Raw genomic sequence first — 22374 nt, 5'->3', positions numbered from 1 at the left:
GAGATTGAGCAAGCTCCGGGAGTTGGTGATGGACAGGGAAGCCTGGCATGCTGTAGACCATGGGATCACAAAGAGTCAGACACGACAGAGCGACTGAGCTGAACTAAACTGAAAGATAAAAGCAGCATACCCTATGTTATTGGTAAATAGTAGGAAAGAGAAAAAAAATTTTTTTCCTCTGTCCATACAGTTCTTGGCTGAGCTATCCTCTGTAACAAAAGTCAGGTTAACAGAAAAAAAAAAAAAAAGGAAGTTTATTAACATCTATACTTCCTGTATACATGACAGAGACACAGAAAAACTGAGTAACTCTCTGAAATAGCCCAAATCATTGAGACAGGAGGGCAAGCGACCAGACACAACCTTTAAAAAAATGACAGCCAGTGATCAAAACAGTAAATGGCAAAAACTGGTAGGACTTTTTAAAATAGGCCTAAGATGGCAGAACATTTGACTTTTAGTAGATCCTGACCTTCAGGGTCTCAATTCAGTTCAGTTCAGTTGCTCAGTCGTGTCCGACTCTTGGCGACCCCATGAATCGCAGCACACCAGGCCTCCCTGTTCATTACCAACTCCCGGAGGTCACTCAGATTCACATCCATCGAGTCCATGATGCCATCCAGCCATCTCATCCTCAGTCGTCCCCTTCTCCTCCTGCCCCAAATCCCTCCCAGCATCAAAGTCTTTTCCAATGAGTCAACTCTTCACATGAGGTGGCCAAAGTACTGGAGTTTCAGCTTTAGCATCATTCCTTCCAAAGAAATCCAAGGGTTGATCTCCTTCAGAATGGAGTGGTTGGATCTCCTTGCAGTCCAAGGGACTCTCAAGAGTCTTCTCCAACACCACAGTTCAAAAGCATCAATTCTTCGGCGCTCAGCCTTCTTCACAGTCCACTTCTCACATTCATACATGACCACAGGAAAAACCATAGCCTGGACTAATGGACCTTAGTCGGCAAAGTAATGTCTCTGCTTTTGAATATGCTATCTAGGTTGGTCATAACTTTTCTTCCGAGGAGTAAGTGTCTTTTAATTTCATGGCTGCAATCACCATCTGCAGTGATTTCGGAGCCCAGAAAAATAAAGCCTGACACTGTTTCGACTGTTTCCCCATCTATTTTCCATGAAATGATGGGACCAGATGCCATAATCTTCGTTTTCTGAATGTTGAGCTTTAAGCCAACTTTTTCACTCTCCTCTTTCACTTTCAAGAGGCTTTAGCTCCTCTTCACTTTCTGCCATAATGGTGGTGTCATCTGCATATCTGAGGTTATGGCTATTTCTCCCAGCAATCTTGATTCCAGATTGTGTTTCTTCCAGTCCAGTGTTTCTCATGATGTACTCTGCATAGAAGTTAGATAAGCAGGGTGACAATATACAGCCTTGATGTACTCCTTTTCCTATTTGGAACCAGTCTGTTGTTCCATGTCCAGTTCTAACTGTTGCTTCCTGATCTGCATACAGATTTCTCAAGAGGCAGGTTAAGTGGTCTGGTATTCCCATCTCTTTCAGGCTTTTCCATAGTTTATTGTGATCCACACAGTCAAAGGCTTTGGCATAGTCAATAAAGCAGAGGCCTAGAGGAGCTATTCCACGTTCAAGGTTGGGAGGGGCGGCGGTGAGGAGATACCCCTTATCCAAGGTAAGGAACAATGGCTGCGCTTTACTGGAGCAGCTGTGAAGAGATACTCCACATCCAAGGTAAGAGAAACCCAAGTAAGATGATAGGGGTTGCAAGAGGGCATCAGAGGGCGGACACACTGAAACCATAATCACAGAAAACTAGTCAATCTAATCACACTAGGACCACATCCTTGTCTAGCTCAATGAAACTAAGCCATGTCGTGTGGGGCCACCCAAGACAGGCGGACATGGTGGAGAGGTCTGACACAATGTGGTCCACTGGAGAAGGGAATGGCAAACCACTTCAGTATTCTTGCCTTGAGAACCTCATGAACAGTATAAAAAGGCAAAATGACAGGATACCAAAAGAGGAACTCCCCAGGTCAGTAGGTGCCCAATATGCTACTGGAGATCAATGGAGAAATAACTCCAGAAAGAATGAAGGGATGGAGCCAAAGCAAAAACAATACCCAGTTGTGGATGTGACTGGTGATAGAAGCAAGGTCCGATGCTATAAAGAGCAATATTGCAGAGGAATCTGGAATGTCAGGTCCATGAATCAAGGCAAATTGGAAGTGGGCAAACAGGAGATGGCAAGAGTTAATGTCGACATTCTAAGAATCAGCAAACTAAAATGGACTGGAATGGGTGAATTTAACTCAGATGACCATTATATCTACTACTGTGGGCAGGAATCCCTTAGAAGAAATGGAATAGCCATCATGGTCAACAGAAGAGTCTGAAATGCAGTACTTGGATGCAATCTCAAAGATGACAGAATGAACTCTGTTCGTTTCCAAGGTAAAACATGAAATATAACAGTAATCCAAGTCTTTGCCCCAACCAGTAACACCGAAGAAGCTGAAGTTGAATGGTTCTATAAAGACCTACAAGACCTTTTAAAACTACCAACCCAAAAAGATGTCCTTTTCATTATATGGGACTGCAATGCAAAAGTAGGAAGTCAAGAAACACCAGGAGTAACAGGCAAATCTGGCCTTGGAATACAGAATGAAGCAGGGCAAAGACTAATAGAGTTTGGCCAAGAAAATGCACTGGTCATAGCAAACACCCTCTTCCAATAACACAAGAGAAGACTACACATGGGCATCACCAGATGGTCAACACCGAAATCAGATTGATTATATTCTTTGCAGCCAAAGATGGAAAAGCTCTATACAGTCAAGAAAAACAAGACCGGAAGCTGACTGTGGCTCAGATCGTGAACTTCTTATTGCCAAATTCAGATTTAATTTGAAGAAAGTAGGGAAAATCACTAGACCATTCAGGTATGACCTAAATCAAATTCCTTATGATTATACAGTGGAAGTGAGAAATAGATTTAAGGGACTAGATCTGATAGAGAGCCTGATGAATTGTGGATGGAGGTTTATGACATTGTACAGGAGACAGGGATCAAGACCATCCCCATGGAAAAGAAATGCAAAAAAGCAAAACGGCTGTCTGGGGAGGCCTTACAAATAGCTGTGAAAAGGAGAGAAGCAAAAAGCAAAGGAGAAAAGGAAAGATATAAACATCTGAATGCAGAGTTCCAAAGAAGAGCAAGAAGAGATAAGAAAGCCTTCCTCAGCGATCAGTGCAAAGAAATAGAGGAAAATAACAGAATGAGAAGGACTAGAGATCTCTTCAAGAAAATTAGAGGTACCAAGGGAACATTTCATGCAAAGACAGGCTCAATAAAGGACAGAAATGGTATGGACCCAACAGAAGCAGAAGATATTAAGAAGAAGTGGCAAGAATACACAGAAGAACTGTACAAAAAAGATATTTACGACCCAGATAATCATGATGATGTGATCACTCATCTAGAGCCAGACATCCTGGAATGTGAAGTCAAGTGGGCCTTAGAAAGCATCACTATGAACAAAGATAGTGGAGGTGATGGAATTCCAGTGGAGTTATTTCGGATCCTGAAAGATGATGCTGTGAAAGTGCTGCACTCAATATGCCAGCAAATTTGGAAAACTCAGCAGTGGCCACAGGACTGGAAAAGGTCAGTTTTCATTCCAATTCCAAAGAAAGGCAATGCCAAACAATGCTCAAACTACCGCACAATTGCACTCATCTCACATGCTAGTAAAGTAATGCTCAAAGTTCTCCAAGCCAGGCTTCAGCAATACGTGAACCGTGACTTCCACATGTTCAAGCTGGTTTTAGAAAAGGCAGAGGAACCAGAGATCAAATTGCCAACATCTGCTGGATCATGGAAAAAGCAAGAGAGTTCCACAAAGACATCTATTTCTGCTTTATTGGCTATGCCAAAGCCTTTGTGTGCATCACAATAACTGTGGAAAATTCTGAAAGAGATGGGAATAGCAGACCACCTGACCTGCCTCTTGAGAAATCTGTATACAGGTCAGGAAGCAACAGTTAGAACTGGACATGGAACAACAGACTGGCTCCAAATAGGAAAAGGAGTACTTCAAGGCTGTATATTGTCACTCTGCTTATTTAACTTCTATGCAGAGTACATCATGAGAAACGCTGGGCTGGAAGAAGCACAAGCTGGAATCAAGATTGCTGGGAGAAGTATCAATAACCTCAGAAATGCAGATGACACCACCATTATGGCAGAAAGTGAAGAGGAGCTAAAAAACCTCTTGATGAAAGTGAAAGTGGAGAGTGAAAATTTAGCTTAAAGCTCAATATTGAGAAAATGGAGATCATGGCATCCGGTCCCATCACTTCATGGGAAATAGATGGGGAAACAGTCGAAACAGTGTCAGGCTTTATTTTTCTGGGCTCCAAAATCACTGCAGATGGTGATTGCAGCCATGAAATTAAAAGACGCTTACTCCTTGAAGAAAAGTTATGACAAACCTAGATAGCATATTCAAAAGCAGAGACATTACTTTATCAACAAAGGTTCGTCTATTCAAGGTATGGTTTTTCCTGTGGTCATGTATGGATATGAGAGTTGGACCGTGAAGAAGGCTGAGGACCAAAGAATTGATGCTTTTGAACTGTGGTGTTGGAGAAGACTCTTGAGAGACCCTTGGACTGAAGGAGATCTAACCAGTCCTTTCTGAGGGAGATCAGCCCTTGGATTTCTTTGGAAGGAATGATGCTAAAGCTGAAACTCCAGTACTTTGGCCACCTCATGCAAAGAGGTGACTCATTGGAAAAGACTCTGATGCTGGGAGGGATTGGGGGCAGGAGGAGAAGGGGACGACAGAGGATGAGATGGCTGGATGGCATCACTGACTTGATGGACGTGAGTCTGGGTGAACTCCGGGAGTTGGTGATGGATAGGGAGGCCTGGCGTGCTGCGATTCATGGGGTAGCAAAGAGTAGGACACGACTGAGTGATTGAACTGAACTGAACTGAACTGACCTTCAGTATATGCTCGCTGTCATACATTAACAATCTAACTGACCATCCTCAGGCACCATGACAATTCCAAGGCTGACCATAAATGGTCAAACTGTGTGCAGTGGCCCAGTTCCTAGACATCCCTTACCCCTTTCCCCAAATAGTTGAAAAAATCCTCTTACTTGTTAGTGTACAAAATTCCCCAACCCATTAAAAACTAACCATATCCTAGGGCTGCTCTCACTTTCTGAAACTGTCCACATTCTGCCTAGGTATATCTTTCTAAATACAAATTATCCCACTTTAAGTTGGCTCACTCTTTTTTTTTTAATTTTAATTTTATTTTATTTTTAAAATAAATGTATTCATTTTAATTGGAGGTTAATTACTTTACAGTATTGTATTGGTTTTGCCATACATCAACATGTATCCACAAGTATACATGTGTTCCGCATCCTGAACCCCCCTCCTCCTCCCTCCCCATACCATCTCTCTGGGTCTTGATTTCTTTCCTGTGTAAAGATTTTCACTTGGTGGCCCATTCCAGGAACTTGCCCAAGACCTGGGAAATGATCATTATCTTGCTCACCCTTCTCCTGTAACACTTTCTGGTTAACACAGAGGGACCTCAAAGAGCATAATTTGGATTTGCCTATTGGGCTGTGACTCATCCTGAACAGTGTAGATTCATGTAGCCCCTTAGGGGATCTGGCGGAATCCAGCTCTCCAGTTATGAAAGAGCATGTCAAGCCCCAAGCCTTTCTTGCCTCGATCTACTGCTCTATCTCTTTGGACTCCAGAAGATCTACTGAGATGATCACTCAGACTGCCAAATTAAGACTGTGAAGCAGGTAATAAGCAACCTGATTGTATGAGTTTTCTGTCTGTGGCTCCTCAAGCCTGATTTCCAGACCCTACTTGTTCTTAGTCTCAGCCTTGTTCTAGGATACTGGAACCACATCAGGGAGCCCCAAAAAGGGAACTATAGGAGTACCCAATAAGATCTGTGACCTGGGCTTCCCCTGGTGCCTCTTGGGGTTCACAACCTCATTGCAGTTCTGAACAGTGGTCACAGATGTGCAATTCCCTTGAGAGGGTCATATGCTTTATTTAACCCCTGTGCAGAGGTCATGATCGAGCACCTTTCTTAAAAGCTTTCAAATCTCTAGTCTTCGAAGCGTCATGGCTGTATAACTTCTTGTCTTTTCCTGGAGATTTTCAGGCTGAATTTCTCTTATATCCTCCTTTTCTAGTTCCCTTCTGACTTCTTAGACTGTGCATTCATCCTTGAGCCTCCCTGTCAGCTTTGCAAGCAGGTCGGATGGTGTCTTGGTTTTACTTCTGTGAAAAGGTAAGCCTCGTTTGGCTCCCTTCAGATCAAACTCCTATTAACCTGAGCCTGGTGGGCTACAGTCCATGGGGTCATAAGGAGTCAGACATAACTGAGCAACTAATACAACACAACAGGATGGTTTTAACCCTGTTGTTTGCCTGATCCAACAATGCTAAGCTAAAAATCACAAAGGCCAATTCTGAAGGTGACTTTTGTATTCTATTATTATCACTGTGTTGCCTTGTGTTCCAGTCTTATCCTTCAACTCTATTTGTTTCTCTTTTTTCTTTCTCAGAGAGCGCTAAAAGATAATCTGCTTAGTTGACTCAGAGTCTAGGTCTCCTCCTCCTCCCTCTCTCTCTTAAGGATGGAGGCATTGGATGCAGATCACTTTAATTCCCACTGGCTGTTTTTCTTCTTGACTAATCCAAGTGGTATCCCAGGCTCACCAAATAGAGATGGAGACATCACCGTTTTGTTTGCCGAAAAGACCTTTTCTTATGGCTGGTTGGCTGCAATACCCTACTGCCCCCCTTTTTTTTTCTGCTTAAGTAAACACTTTTTTTTTTTTTTTCAAATTCCCTACCCCAGAATCAAGGGCTATCATGGATCCAGTCAATTAAACTACCTGTCAAGTTGCTGTCAGGACTTATTTCTGTGAAAGGAAATAAGGAGGTCCACTCACTTAACTTCCTGGAAGCACATTCTCTTCTTATATTTTTAAAATTCAAGGACAACGACTAGAAGCACAGTTATGATAGATAGCCCTAGCCCTGGTACCACCTCAGGGTTACCCTCCCTTGTAAAACTTATGCAGGGGCAGATCTAGAAAATATGGATCAGAGGCACCACCCAATTGAGAGGGGATTTGTTTTAAATGCAACAAGGAGGGCCACTGAATGCCCTCTGTATGAGAAAAATCCACCAGGACTCTATCCCTCTTGATATGTAAATAAGAGGGCTGTCACAGTCTCTGCATTGGTTGGAAAAGAATTTCCAGACATGAGGCAAAATGAAAGGAGAATAAAGTTTATTAGAGCAGGATTTGTGTGAAGGGCAGGAGGGGAATCACTTCCAGTAAAGCAGGTCAGCTTCCTAACAATCAGGGAGAGCCAACCCTGAATGTGAGTCTTTGATCTGCTTTTATAGTCACAGAACAAAGGAATGGGGTAAGGGGTCTTGTGAGTCATTTGCTCATTGGATGAGTTACATATATATTCCCTATATGAAGTAGGAGAAGAGTAGGACAAATACCTTTCTTTATATGGGGTTGGAGGGGGATAGACTATGCTACTCAGGAGTGCTAAAAAATTCCAAAATGGTTATAGCATGTCAGGAGGGACAATAAGAGTCTGCTTTTCTCTCTTCCTACATTCTGAGACCCTTCATGCTCATCTTGTTATTTTGTCCTCAGGGCACCACAAAGACCATTGGAATCAGGACTGCCCTCAGTCCCAAAGAGGATTCAGGGCTCCCAAACTGATGAAGATCAAAGACTGATGGGGCCTGGCACCATCCATGGGCTCCCCCAAAACAACCATCATTTCACTAGAGGATACTTGGGTAATCCTTGATGTGGCAGGGAGTAAAATTTTTTCTCATTAGATACATAGGTTACCTACCGTGTGCTGACTGATTTCCCTGGACCATTGTTCTCCCAATCATATATGATAATGGGGGTTAATGGATGGCCCAAAACCAAGCTTTTCATTCACACTCTCAGCTGCTTGCTAGAGAATTTTATCTATTCATTCAGTTCCTGCTCACACCTGAATGTCCCATTGACTTGTTTCAGAAGGGCTTTTCTTACTAAACTCCAGACAATACCTTGATTTGGATACCCTTGTGAAGAAGGCATCCACCAAGAAAAACATCATTCTGGACCACAGGGACCATTCTCAGTCCTAAGCCAGAGGAGATTTCCATTATAACCCATATTGTTTCTCAAATGAGTCCTATTCTCTGGAAAACTGATATCCCTGGAGGAGCTACTTTAGTTCAGATCTCATTAAAACCTAATTTCTGGGGCTCCCCTGGTGACTCAGTGGTTAAGAATCCACCTGCTGGTGAGGGAGACCTGTGTGCGATCATTGGTCTGGGAGTACCCCACATGCTGAGGAGCAACCAAGCCTGTTCACCACAACTACTGACCTACATGTCACAAATATTGAGGCCCAAACACCTTAGAGCCCAAGCTCCATGTCGCAAGAGAAGCCACTACAATGAAAAGACCACAGCCACAGCTAGAGAGTAGTCCCTGCTCTGTGCAACTAGAGAAAGCCTGCTCAGCAACAAAGACCCAGCACAGTCCCCCCAGAAAACTAATACTGATTACTCATGGGGAAAAAAATGACTGTTTGAAACCCAAGGTCCAATAATGCAGTCAGTTCAGTTCAGTCACTCAGTCGTGTTTGACTCTTTGTGACCCCATGGACTGCAGCATGCCAGGCTTCCCTGTCCATCACCAACTCCCAGAGCTTGCTCAAACTTGAGTTGGTGATGCCATCCAACCATCTCTTCCTCTGTTGTCCCCTTCTCTTCCTGCCTTCAATCTTTCCCAGCATCAGGGTCTTTTCAAATGAGTCAGTTCTTTGAATCAGGTGGCCAAAGTATTGGAGTTTCGGTTTCAGCATCAATTCTTCCAACGAATATTCAGGACTGACTTCCTTTAGGATTGACTCAATAGATCTCCTTGCAGTCCAAGGGACTCTCAAGAGACTTCTCCAAAAACACAGCTCAGAAGCATCAGTTCTTCGGCACTTAGCTTTCTTTATAGTCCAACTCTAACATCCATACATGACTGCTGGAAAAACCATAGCTTTGACTATATGGACCTTTGTTGGCAAAGTGATGTCTCTGCTTTTTAATACACTGTCTAGGTTTGTCATAACTATTCTTCTAAGGAGCAAGTGTCTTAATTTTATGGCTGCAGTCACCATCCTTACTGATCTTGGAGCCTAAGAAAATGAAGTCTAATACTGTTTCCATATTTTCCCCATCTATTTGCCATGAAGGGCTAAGACTGGATGCCATGACCTTTGTTTTTTTGAATATTGAATTTTAGCCGGATTTTTTAAATATATATTTGGCAAGGCTGGAGTCCCAGATCCATCTCTCTTTCTTTCTATCTATCTATGTATCTATCTGGGCTTCCCTCGTGGCTCAGAGGTTAAAGTGTCTGCCTCTAGTGTGGGAAACCTGGGTTTGATCCCTGAGTCGGGAAGATCCCCTGGAGAAGGAAATGGTAACCCACTCCAGTATTCTTGCCTGGAGAATCCCATCTATCCATCGCTCAGTCATGTTCGACTCTTTGTGGCCTCATGTGCTGTAGACTGCCAGAATTCTCAGTCCATGAAATTTTCCAGACAAGAACACTGGAGTGGGTTGCTATTTTTTACTTCAATCTATCTATCTATCTATCCATTTATCTATTTATCAAAATAAGTACATCCAGTCCGTGGGGTCGCAAAGAGTTGGATATGATTGAACAACTGAACTGAAGTACATCCTTATCTATTTTGTCCCTCAAATTTCATATATTTTGAGATGATATATCTGAAATAAGGATGAGTTGCTTTTTATTGACAAACACAAAAAATTGAAAGAAAAAAGAAATTGCTGTCATTGAAATAGAAATTCTATATATATGGTAGAAGGTCAAGAATATATGTGATAACTGTTTTGAAACACAAAGTCTTACTCATGTTCATATATATTTTCTTTTCTCATACATACCAGCTTTAAGGTATTTTCACGTGATCCCAGAACAACCTTATACATTAAAGCTTATAAATGAAATATAATTTATATTTTGCTTCCAATATAAAATACTCTTTACCTAGGAGCCTAGAGATTTCATTTGCAAATGGAAATTCATATTATTGTCACTGTAATTCAAATAATAGATATACATATTCTGTGTAGCAAGTAAAACCATTCAAATGATGCACAAGTTTCAAAGTGAATTAGATAGGACCATTTCTTAAAGTTTAGTTAGTTCAGTTCAGTTCAGTCGCTCAGTCGTGTCCGACTCTTTGCAACCCCATGGATTGCAGCACGCCAGGCCTCCCAGTCCATCACCAACTCCTGGAGTTCACGCAAACTCATATACATCAATTCTGTTGCAAACCATTTTCCCCCTATGTTTATATTTAGAATTGGAAATGAAATACTGAAAAAAATGCTTTTTTAGTGATTCATGCAGTTTATAAAGCATACAGTTTTTAAAACTATATTTTTATTATTAAAAAAATAAGTAGTCTCAATCACAAAGATACAAAGTGAGTTATCCAAACTGTACAGTGAAATAGTGATCAAATTGGAAAATATGGAAGAGAGTCCTCTAGAGTCTATATAATAGAGAATTTTCCACCAAAGCCTACACTCTTCTCGCTCTTGATCAAAACTTCTCAGTGAAATATCATTCTTAATTTCAGCATAAAGCTGATGTGCTTTTTTACAGAAGTGCATCAGAACGTGGACTTATCTAACAAGCCTCTTTAATTACTTTTATTGGATATGTTATAAGACATTTCAGATTAGACTTTAAAAACTCTTGAAAGCTAGGGTCCCCAACCTCTGGGCTGCAGATCAGTATCTCCTGTCAGATAAGCAGCAGCATTAGATTAGAAAGAGAGTGCAAAATAAATGTAATGCACTTGAATCATTCCAAAACCATCAGGTCCTGGTCCATGGAAAAATTGTCTTCCTTGAAACTAGTGCCTGATGTCAAAAATGTTGGGGACCATTGCTTTAAAACACAAAGACATTCTCTATCAGGTTTCACAGGAATTTGGATTTCTCCCTCTGTTCTCAAGATTTCTAAAATAAACTTAGATGCTGGCCTTTCCCCAAAATGACGTTCCTTACTTATCACATTTAGAGCTGGAAAACCAGTAAACCAAATTACCAGGTTGATTTTATAGGGAGGTATTTGTATGCATTAGCTGCAGGAAGACAACTGTAGTTCCTAAAAATTGACTGATCATACATCAGTCTAAATGGTTATAATAAGAATTAATTTGAAAAAAAAAAGAATTAATTTGATTACCATCAGTTACTGAGAAACTGTAGCATTGTAAAATGGCTTTCACAGGATCAGAAATAAATTACTGGAAAGAGTGTCCTTTGGAATCTAGTAGTAGTAATTTAGTCACTAAGTTATGTCCGACTCTTGCTACCCCATAGACTGTAGGCTGCAAGGCTCCTCTGTCCATGGGTTTCTCCAGGCAAGAATACTGGGCAGGCTGTCATTCCTACTCCAAGGGATCTTCCTAACTCAGGGATTGAACCTGGTTCTCCTGCATTGCAGGCTGATTCTTTACCAACTGAGCTACAAGGGAAGCAATTTGGAGTCTAGATAAGCGTATTTCTATGCAGTTTTCTTACATGGAGACTTCAATGAGATTTTACATTCCTTCAAGCGTTTGTTCAGTTCAGTTCAGTTCAGTCGCTCAGTCGTATCTGACTCTTTGTGACCCCATGAATCGCAGCACGCCAGGCCTCCCTGTCCATCACCAACTCCTGGAGTTCACTCAGACTCACGTCCATCGAGTCAGTGATGCCATCCAGCCATCTCATTCTCTGTCATCCCCTTCTCCTCCTGCCCCCAATCCCTCCCAGCATCAGAGTCTTTTCCAATGAGTCAACTCTTTGCATGAGGCGGCCAGAGTACTGGAGCTTCAGCTTTAGCATCATTCCTTCCAAAGAAATCCAAGGGCTGATCTACTTCAGAAAGGACTGGTTGGATCTCCTTGCAGTCCAAGGGACTCTCAAGAGTCTTCTCCAATACCACAGTTCAAAAACATCAATTCTTCAGTAGGCTCTACTAAAAAGAGAAAAAGAGTACATTACAACTTATATTTGTTAACTGACTTAGGAATTTGAATGGTAGTATTTAATATTCAAGTAAAACATATTTTCAATTTTTGAAATCATACAGTTTGAAAATAATATTTTTACCATATAAAGAGATCTAGAATGCATACATAAAATTTTGTCCTTATATGTTTGTATGTTTCTACTTATTATTTAGTGAAATTTTACAATGCTGAATAAAAATTATTAGGTAAATAACTAATTAACAAATATTTTCAAAGACAGAAACTAATTATAAGAATATGTTCTCTAAATTTTGTTTTGCAGTAAGAATGTGTTCATTCTGCTTTATTGTGCAAGCACACCAGAGAGAGCTTAGGTTAACAATGAAGAAAAGTTGTGACCAACCTAGATAGCATATTCAAAAGTAGAGACATTACTGTGCTGACTAAGGTCCGCCTAGTCAAGGCTATGGTTTTTCCTGTGGTCATGTATGAATATGAAAGTTGGACCATGCAGAAGGCTGAGCACCGAAGAATTGATGCTTTTGAACTGTGGTGTTGGAGAAGACTCTTGAGAGTCCCTTGGACTGCAAGGAGATCTAACCAGTCCTTTCTGAAGGAGATCAGCCCTTGGATTTCTTTGGACGGAATGATGCTAAAGCTGAAACTCCAGTACTTTGGCCACCTCATGCGAAGAGGTGACTCATTGGAAAAGACTCTGATGCTGGGAGGGGTTGGGGGCAGGAGGAGAAGGGGACGACCGAGGATGAGATGGCTGGATGGCATCACTGACTCGATGGACGTGAGTCTGAGTGAACTCCAGGAGTTGGTGATGGACAGGGAGGCCTGGTGTGCTGCAATTCATGGGTTCTCAAAAAGTTGGACACGATTGAGTGACTGAACTGAACTGAAAGTTTTAGTTCATCTACTTATAAGAAATGTAACCCTGAAATATTTAACTATCTGAAACTATCTTTTATGTAGAGCACATACAATAAAACATAGGATATTACAGGCTACATTTGAGAAAAACATAACATCAGTTAATTAAAATATATAATATCCCTGAACTGTAGCTATAAATTTTAGAATGTTTCTTAATATCTTTGCCATGATCATTTATATTCTTCTCACTTGTCATATGCTACAATTGCATGATTATATAACTTTCAAGTTGTTTCTATATACTACAATGCATTTGATTCTCACAAAACCACTGTATTTGGTTATTCAGATGTTGTTATGTTTTTACTAAGAATTTAATGAAATATACAAGAAATAAAAAACAAAATACAAAAGTTAAAAGCATAAGCATAATACATAGTTTATGTCTAAAAATAAAAAATTGGATAACTATAACTAAATATAATGTTAGTTACCTGGATTATTTCTAGGGATTATCATTCAAATTGTATATATATATATATACATATATATGTAACAGAATTTGTAAATATAAATGATCCATATATGTCCATAGATGGGTAACATTAGGCATTATTTTTTAACCTTAATTATATATTCCATTTTGTAATGAATGTCTTATAATCACTCTTCATACAGGTATATATGTATACAATTATAGTAAGTAGAAAAAAAAAAAGACCATCCTCCACAACCTTTATTTAGATTTGCAGTCCTTAAGTGTTAGGTTTGTTCTTCAAGTATCACTTGAGAACATTCAAAGCATGTTGCAATAAGATTAAGCCCTATCTCTTCCAAATCCCTCATCTCACCTCCCTTTCAGAAAGTGCATTTATCATTTAGGTCCAAAACTACTTTCTGTTGTTCATTTCATACTCTACGATATTTGCTGAACAGTATTTTAAACAGCGCAGTCACTCATTTGACCTTAAACTCCTTTTAAATTTTCTGTTTCTTAATCAACTCTTACATCACTCATTTCCTAAAATGATTACCTAAAAACCTGATTTCAATCCAAAGAGCAGTCAACACTGCCAAAAAGCATTAATACAATATAATCAGTTTATATGTGATTATACAATGTGCTTGCATGAAAGCATCTCTACTCCTAGGGATTATATTTCATGTTACTTATACTATTTTAAGGGGGTATCTTGGTGGCTTAAATGGTAAAGAAAATGCCTGCAATGCAGGAGACCTAGTTCAATCCATGGTTTGGGAAGATCCCCTGGAGGAGGAATAGGAAACCCACTCCAGTGTTCTTGCCTGGAGAATCCCCATGGACAGAAGAGCCTGGCAGGCTACAGCACATGACGTCACAAACAGTCAGACATGGCTGTACAACAGAGTATACTGTTTTAAAGCATTCTATTCTTGGATACGATATTTCCTCTATACAGAGCAGATGCAAAGAATCTTTCTTCACTTGGTTAATGAATTTTGTTTATCATCAACTTTCTTGCTTTTTTCTATATATATATATCTTATTTCAGTAATGGCCAAATAGACCTTCTCATATCTGAAATATAGCTTTAATTCATATAAAATTCATCATGTATTTTATTATATAGAGTATCATAGTTATTTTCAACTATACTTCACAACACAGTTTAGCTGAGGATAAGCCCATGCAATGATCTCTTTCATTTCCAATGCAAACCATTCAATATCATGGTAATCCAAGTCTATGCCCTGACCAGTAATGCTGAAGAAGCTGTAGTTGAATGGTTTTATGAAGACCTACAAGACCTTTTAGAACTAACACCTGAAAAATATGTCCTTTTCATTATAGGGGACTGGAATGCAAAAGTAGGAAGTCAAGAAATACCTGGAGTAACAGGCAAATTTGGCCTTGGAATACAGAATGAAGCAGGGCAAAAGCTAATAGAGTTTTGCCAAGAAAACACACTGGCCATAGCAAACACCCTTTTTCAGCAACACAAGAGAAGACTCTACACATGGACATCAGCAGATGCCCAACACCAAAATCAGATTGATTATGTTCTTTGCAGCCAAAATGGATAAGCTCTATACAGTCAGGAAAAACAAGACTGGGAGCTGACTGTGGCTCAGATCATGAACTCCTTATTGCCAAATTCAGACTTAAATTGAAGACAGTAGGGAAAATCACTAGACCAGTCAGGTATGACCTAAATAAAAACCCCTTATGATTATACATTGGAAGTGACAAATAGATTTAAGGGATTAGATCTGATAAACACAGTATCTGATGAACTATGGACGGAGGTTCAGGACATTGTACAGGAGACAGGGATCAAGACCATCCCCATGGAAAATAAATGCAAAAAAAAAGCAAAATGGCCATCTAATGAGGCCATACAAATAGCTGCGAAAAGAAGAGAAGTGAAAAGCAAAGAATATCAAAAAGGGTTAAGAAAAACTTCCTCAGTGATCAATGCAAAGAAATAGAGGAAAACATTAGAATGGGAAAGACTAGAGATCTCTTCAAGAAAATTAGAGACACAAAGGGAACATTTCATGCAAAGATGGGCTCAATAAAGGACAGAAATGGTATGGACCTCACAGAAGCAGAAGATATTAAGAAGAAGTGGCAAGAATACACAGAAGAACTGTACAAAAAAGATCTTCATGACCCAGATAATCACAATGCTATAATCACTCACCTAGAGCCAGACATCCTGGAATGTGAAGTCAAATGGGCCTTAGAAAGCATCACTATGAACAAAGCTAGTGGAGGTGATAGAATTCCAGTGGAGTTATTTCAAATCCTGAAAGATGATACTGTGAAAGTGCTGCACTCAATATGCCAGCAAATTTAGAAAACAGCAGTGGCAACAGGACTGGAAAAGGTCAGTTTTCATTCCAATTACAAAGAAAGGCAATGCCAAAGAATGCTCAACGACTGCATAATTGTACTCATCTCACACGCTAGTAAAGTAATGCTCAAAATTCTCCAAGCCAGGCTTCAGCAATACATGAACCATGAATATCCAGATGTTCAAGCTGGAGTTAGAAAAGACAGAGGAACCAGAGATCAAATTGCCAATATCCACTGGATCATGGAAAAAGCAAGAGAGTTCTAGAAAAGCATCTATTTCTACTTTATTGACTGTTTGGATCACAATAAACTGGAAAAATTCTGAGAGAGATGAGAATACCAGACCACCTGACCTTCCCATTGAGAAATCTGTATGCAGGTCAGGAAGCAACAGTTAGAACTGCACAAGGAACAACAGAGTGGTTCCAAACAGGAAAAGGAGTACATCAAGGCTGTATATTGTCACTCTGATTATTTAACTTATATGCAGAATACATAATGAGAAACGTTGGATTGGATGAAGCACAAGCTGGAATCAAGATTGCCGGGAGAAATATCAATAACCTCAGATATGCAGATGACACCACCTTTATGGCAGAAATTGAAGAACTAAAGAGCCTATTGATCAAAGTGAAAGAGGAGAGTGAAAACTTTGGCTTAAAGGTCAACATTCAGAAAACTAAGATCATGGAATCTAGTCCCATCACTTCATGGTAAATAGATGGAGAAACAGTGGAAACAGTGGCTGACTTTATTTTGGGGGGCTCCAAAATCACTTCAGATGGTGACTGTAGCCATGAAATTAAGACACTTACTCCTTGGAAGGAAAGTTATGACCAATGTAGACTGCATATTAAAAAGCAGAGATATTACTTTGCCAACAAAGGTCTGTCTATTCAAGGCTATAGATTTTCTAGTAGTCATGTATGGATGTGAAAGTTGGACTATAAAGAAAGCTGAACACTGAAGAATTGATGCTTTTGAACTGTGGTATTTTAGAAGATTCCTGAGAGTCCCTTGGACTGCAAGGAGATCCAATCCGTTCATCCTAAAGGAGATCAGTCTTGAGTGTTCATTGAAAGGACTGATGCTGAAGCTGAAACTCCAATACTTTGGCCACCTGATGTGAAGTTCTGACTCATTGGAAAAGACCCTGATGCCGGGAAAGATTGAGGGCAGGAGGAGAAGAGGATGACAGAGGATGAGATGGTTGGATGGCATCACCAACTCAATGGACATGAGTTTGGGTAAACTCCGGGAGTTGGTGTTGGACAGGGAGGCCTGACATGCTGAAGTCCATGGGGTTGCAAAGAGTTGGACATAACTGAGCACATGAACTAAACTGAAGCCCATGTAATAGTCACCATAAATCCAGAACCATAGTTCATAGGCAATATCAGCAGGTGTCTTTATCAATTTCACTACATTTTACTAGCATTTCACAATTTTTTAAGTGACATCAATTGCATTATAATTGTATAATAATAAGTTTTTGGTTTATAAAGTACTTCACACCTCTAAATAAAAGTGAAGAAGCATTTGAGTAGACCATATTTTTTTTTCTTAATTTTTACTGATACACATTTTAGTATAAATTACTTTATCTCTTAATCTAACTTCAGTCAAGAAAAGATTTTTTTTTTTTTTGGTTCCCTGGATAACAGCATACCTGGATTTTTCATTGTTTAGCATGAAGAGAAGTAGCTAATTCTGAATAAATTATCTTAAACCTCTTTTGTGGTGAATTGAAACAAAAATAATTAAGATTAGTACATTTTATGATATCAGTGCTTTCAATACTTACTGGCTTGCTTAGTTGAAAGTAGTCCAAACTTCTTCATATAAACAAAGTCGCTTTCTGATTAAGCTTCCTTGAAAAATTTATAAACAAATATATAATTTACATTTTAAGTATCTCCATTAAAATTCAAGAGTAACAATGATTGGATTCTAGGCCTTCTTTACCTGGAGATTTAATTTAATTTTTTCTTTTTCAGTTAGAATTTTGAATGTCCATTGAGACTTAGAAAATGTAGTTTAAGTCTCTAAGAACCCAAGATGGCCATAAGCCAAGGTTGGTGATAGAGTTCTGATAATTTCTACAGAAGTTTTCTATGGTGTATTTATGGTCAATTCAGTAGGGAAATAATATTTTTTTTTAATTTAGATTGTTCCAATATTATTTTGTCTGTAAACTTTTTTGACTGTATATTTTTTTGCATTTTTTGTCTGTAAATACACAATAATGACATGCTTGCATATGTTATTATTTCTCAGTGCTGTTTATATTGGCCAGAATTTAAGAAATCAAATAAGATGAAATTAATTCAATAAAAACATATCAGCACATAATCTTAAAATATTATATTTTATCTTTATTTTAGGTTGCATAATTTCAATTTATAATAGCCAAGACATGGAAGCAACTTAAACATCAATTGAAGATGTATGGATAAAGAAGATGCAGTGAATATTATATGATAATAAAAAAGAATAAAGCAATGTCATTTACAGCAGCATAGATGGACATAGAATTTATCACCCTAAGTGAAGTAAGTCATTCAGAGAAAGATATCTCTTGTATGTGGAAACTAAAAAGGAAAAAAATGAGCTTGTTTACAAAACAGTAATAGACTCACAGACATAGAAAACAATTACATTGTTACCAAACTGTTAAGGCAGATTGGAGAGATAAATAAGGGGCTAGGGATTAACATATACACACTACTATATATGAAATATATAGCATTTAATATATAAATTTCTTGCTTTCTTACCTGACATAATGTGGTCCACTGGAGAAGGGAATGGCAAGCCACTTCAGTATTCATGCCTTGAGAACCCCATGAACAGTATGAAAAGGCAAAATGATAGGATACCAAGAGGAACTCCCCAGGTCATTAGGTGCCCAGTATGCTACTGGAGATCAGTGGAGAAATAACTCCAGAAAGAATGAAGAGATGGAGCCAAAGCAAAAACAATACCCAGCTGTGGATGTGACTGGTGATAGAAGCAAGATCCGATGCTATAAAGAGCAATATTGTATAGGAATCTGGAATGTCTCAGGTCCATGAATCAAGGCAAATTGGAAGTAGTCAAGCAAGAGATGGCAAGGGTGAACATCGACATTCTAGGAATCAGCGAACTAAAATGGACTGGAATAGGTGATTTTAACTCAGATGCCCATTATATCTACTACTGTGGGTAGGAATCCCTCAGAAGAAATGGAGTAGCCATCATGGTCAACAAAAGAGTCCAAAATGCAGTACTTGGATGCAATCTCAAAACCAACAGAATGATCTCCATTCGTCTCCAAGGCAAAGCATTCAATATCACAGTTATCCAAGTCTATGCCCCAACCAGTAACACTGAAGAAATTGAAGTTAAACAGTTTTATGAAGACCTACAAGACCTTTTAGAAATAACACCCAAAAAAGATGTCGTTTTCATTATAAGGGACTGCAATGCAAAAGTAGGAAGTCAAGAAACACCAGGAGTAACAGGCAAATCTGGCCTTGGAATACAGAATGAAGCAGGGCAAAGACTAACAGAGTTTTGCCAAGAAAATGCACTGGTCATAGCAAACACCCTCTTCCAATAACACAAGAGAAGACTCTACACATGGACATCACCAGATGGTCAACACCGAAATCAGACTGATGATATTCTTTGCAGCCAAACATGGAGAAGCTCTATACAGTCAACAAAAACAAGACTGGGAGCTGACTGTGGCTCAGATCATGAACTCCTTATTACCCAATTCAGACTCAAATTGAAGAAAATAGGGAAAACCACTGGACCATTCAGGTATGAACTAAATCAAATCCCTTATGATTATACAGTGGAAGTGAGAAATGGATTTAAGGACCTAGATCTGATAGATAGGGTGCCTAATGAACTATGGAATGAGGTTCGTGACATTGTACAGGAGACAGGGATTAAGACCATCCCCATGAGTCCAAAAGTCCATTATACACATCTGTGTCTTTTTGCTGTCTTGCATACAGGGTCGTCATTGCCATCTTTCTAAATTCCATATATATGTGTTAGTATACTGTTTTGGACTCAGAGGGAGAGGGAGAGGGTGGGATGATTGGGAAGAATGGCATTCTAACATGTATACTATCATGTAAGAATCGAATCGCCAGTCTATGTCTGATGCAGGATACAGCATGCTTGGGGCTGGTGCATGGGAATGACCCAGAGAGATGTTATGGGAAGGGAGGTGGGAGGGGGGTTCATGTTTGGGAACACATGTAAGAATTAAAGATTTTAAAATTAAAAAAAATAAAAAAGTAAATGCAAAAAAAAATAAAATGAAAAAGAAAAAAAAAGAAAAAAGACCATCCCCATGGAAAAGAAATGTGAAAAAGCAAAATGGCTGTCTGGGGAGGCCTTACAAATAGCTATGAAAAGAAGAGAGGTGAAAAGCAAAGGAAAAAAGGAAAGATATAAGCATCTGAATGCAGAGTTCCGAAGAATATCAAGAAGAGATAAGAAAGCCTTCTTCAGCAATCAATGCAAAGAAATAGAGGAAAACAACAGAATGGGAAAGACTAGAGATCTCTTCAAGAAAATTAGAGACACCAAGGGAACATTCCATGCAAAGATGGGCTCGATAAAGGACAGAAATGGTATGGACCTCACAGAAGCAGAAGATATTAAGAGGTGGCAAGAATACACAGAAGAACTGTACAAAAAAGATCTTCACAACCCAGATAATCATGATGATGTGATCACTCATCTAGAGCCAGACATCCTGGAATGTGAAGTCAAGTGGGCCTTAGAAAAGCATCACTATGAACAAAGCTAGTGGAGATGATGGAATTCCAGTGGAGTTATTTCAAATCCTAAAAGATGATGCTGTGAAAGTGCTGCACTCAATATGCCAGCAAATTTGGAAAACTCAGCAGTGGCCACAGGACTGGAAAAGGTCAGTTTTCATTCCAATCCCAAAGAAAGACAATGCCAAAGAATGCTCAAACTACCACACAATTTCACTCATCTCACATGCTAGTAAAGTAATGCTCAAAGTTCTCCAAGCCAGGCTTCAGCAATACATGAACTGTGAACTCCCTGATGTTCAAGCTGGTTTTAGAAAAGGCAGAGGAACCAGAGATCAAATTGCCAACATCCACTGGATCCTGGAAAAAGCAAGAGAGTTCCAAAAAAACATCTATTTCTACTTTATGGACTATGCCAAAAACTTTGACTGTGTGGATCACAATAAACCTTTGAAAATTCTGAAAGAGATGGGAACACCAGACCACCTGACCTTCCCGTTGAGAAACCTGTATGCACGTCAGGAAGCAACAGTTAGAACTGGACATGGAACAACACACTGGTTCCAAATAGGAAAAGGAGTACGTCAAGGCTGTATATTGTCACCCTGCTTATTTAACTTCTATACAGAGTACATCATGAGAAACGCTGGACTGGAAGAAGCACAAGCTGGAATCAAGATTGCCGGGAGAAATATCAATAACCTCAGATATGCAGATGACACCACCCTTATGACAGAAAGTGAAGAGGAGCTAAAAAACCTCTTGATGAAAGTGAAAGAGGAGAGCGAAAACATTGGCTTAAAGCTCAACATTCAGAAAACGATGATCATGGCATCTGGTCCCATCACTTAATGGGAAATAGATGGGGAAACAGTAGAAACTGTCAGACTTTATTCTGAGGGGCTCCAAAATCACTGCAGATGGTGACTGCAGCCATGAAATTAAAAGACGCTTACTCCTTGGAAGAAAAGTCATAACCAACCTAGATAGCATATTCAAAAGCAGAGACATTACTGTGCCGACTAAAGTCCGTCTAGTCAAGGCTATGGCTTTTCCAGTGGTCATGTATGGATGTGAGAGTTGGACTGTGAAAAAGGCTGAGCGCCGAAGAATTGATGCTTTTGAACTGTGGTGTTGGAGAAGACTCTTGAGAGTCCCTTGGACTGCAAGGATATCCAACCAGTCCATCCTGAAGGAGATCAGCCCTTGGATTTCTTTGGAAGGAATGATGCTAAAGCTGAAACTCCAGTACTTTGGCCACCTCATGCGTAGTGTTGACTCATTGGAGAAGACTCTGATGTTGGGAGGAATCGGGGTCAGGAGGAGAAGGGGACGACCGAGGATGAGATGGCTGGATGGCATCATGGACTCAATGGACATGAGTCTGAGTGAACTCCAGGAGATGGTGATGGTTAGGGAGGCCTGGCGTGCTGCGATTCATGGGGTTGCAAAGAGTTGGACACGACTGAGCGAGTGAACTGAACTGAATATATAAATGCTTCCCTCATAGCTCAGCCAGTAAAGAATCCGTGTGCAATGCAGGAGGCCTGGATTTAATTCCTGAGTTGGGAAGAGCCCCAGGAAATGGAAATGGCAACCCAATCCAGTATTCTTGCCTGGAGAATCTCATGAACAGAGGAGCCGGGCAGGCTACAGTCCACAGAGTCACAAAAGTCTGGCACATCTTAGCGGCTAAACGAGCACCGATATTAAATACATAGCCAATGAAAATCTACTGTAGAGCATAAGGAACTATAC

Source organism: Capra hircus, chromosome 7 (genome assembly GCF_001704415.2).
Source record: "Capra hircus breed San Clemente chromosome 7, ASM170441v1, whole genome shotgun sequence".
NCBI lineage: Eukaryota > Metazoa > Chordata > Mammalia > Artiodactyla > Bovidae > Capra > Capra hircus.
This window is presented reverse-complemented; position numbering follows the sequence as displayed.